This window comes from Entamoeba invadens, assembly GCF_000330505.1.
Source record: "Entamoeba invadens IP1 unplaced genomic scaffold scaff_1105074724503, whole genome shotgun sequence".
Classification (NCBI taxonomy): Eukaryota; Evosea; order Mastigamoebida; family Endamoebidae; genus Entamoeba; species Entamoeba invadens.
This window is the reverse complement of record NW_004440361.1, coordinates 76,775-77,876: the sequence shown is the minus strand read 5'-3', so window position 1 is coordinate 77,876 and position 1,102 is coordinate 76,775.

Below are 1,102 nucleotides of genomic sequence, written 5' to 3'. Positions count from 1 at the left end.
AATAAACAAAACCAATGACCAAAATGTCAATTTTTTTAACCGTCTTTTTTTGCGTCTTATTTTTTTAATTGGTACAGTTAGTTTCAAAACGATTAGCAATTTTTCACAACAAATCGATTTCTGTTTCACAACAATTATTTTTGTACCTTTAATCAAACCTGTTTCATAAAGAATAATTTTGTATCATATATAATAAATTTGTTGCAATATAAAACGAGTTTGTCTCAAAAGAAATATCTGTGCCATAATTATTAATTATTGTTTCAAAAAAATATAGAATGTTTTCATAAATGGTTTTTATTGTTTCTAAACAAATAATTACAAATCACTAGTTAAATGAAGTTTTAATAAATATCTTTTAATTTATTATAATAAGAACGTAGTAATAATTACAATAATAAACAAAAAAACAGTAAACGAAAATACGATTATAAATCTTCCATTGCAAACACTTTTCTTGTCACCACCGAAATAAAGTGTGTTATAACTCTGCGTATTTCTGCTGGGGTAATATTTTCGAAACAACTAGAAATGTTTTGCACCATATCCAATATCGTTACATTAACCAAATTTCCCACTCGAGTTTTCCAAATTCCAAATATCATTTCAATTGGATTACATTCTGGACTATAAGGTGCATTGAACATTACTTTGCATCCCTTGGATTCCGCATAAATCTCAAGTTGATTCAAATGAATTGAAGCGTTGTCCATTACGAATACGATATTATTACCATCAGCGGTAAATACATCAACAAGAGCCTTAAAATATTGAATAAAAATGTCGCTATTAACAATTGTATTAAACAATTTACAATACTTTGATCCCGTGTCACTAATAGCACATATACATGATAAATTAAAAGTACTGAGTGGTTGTTCTCGAATGTGTTTTTTTCCTCGTTCTCCCCACATACGACTTCTCACGTTCCCGACTCTCCAATGACTTTCGTCAACGAAGACGACCTGCATTCCAGAGTCCAAAAACTGTTGTAGTTCTCTTCTTTTTTCAACTCTGAGTTGTTTGTTTTCAATAGAATTCGACCTTGGTCCCCGAATAGTCACTTCAGTAAAAGATAATGGAGGAAGGTTGGCTCGATCAT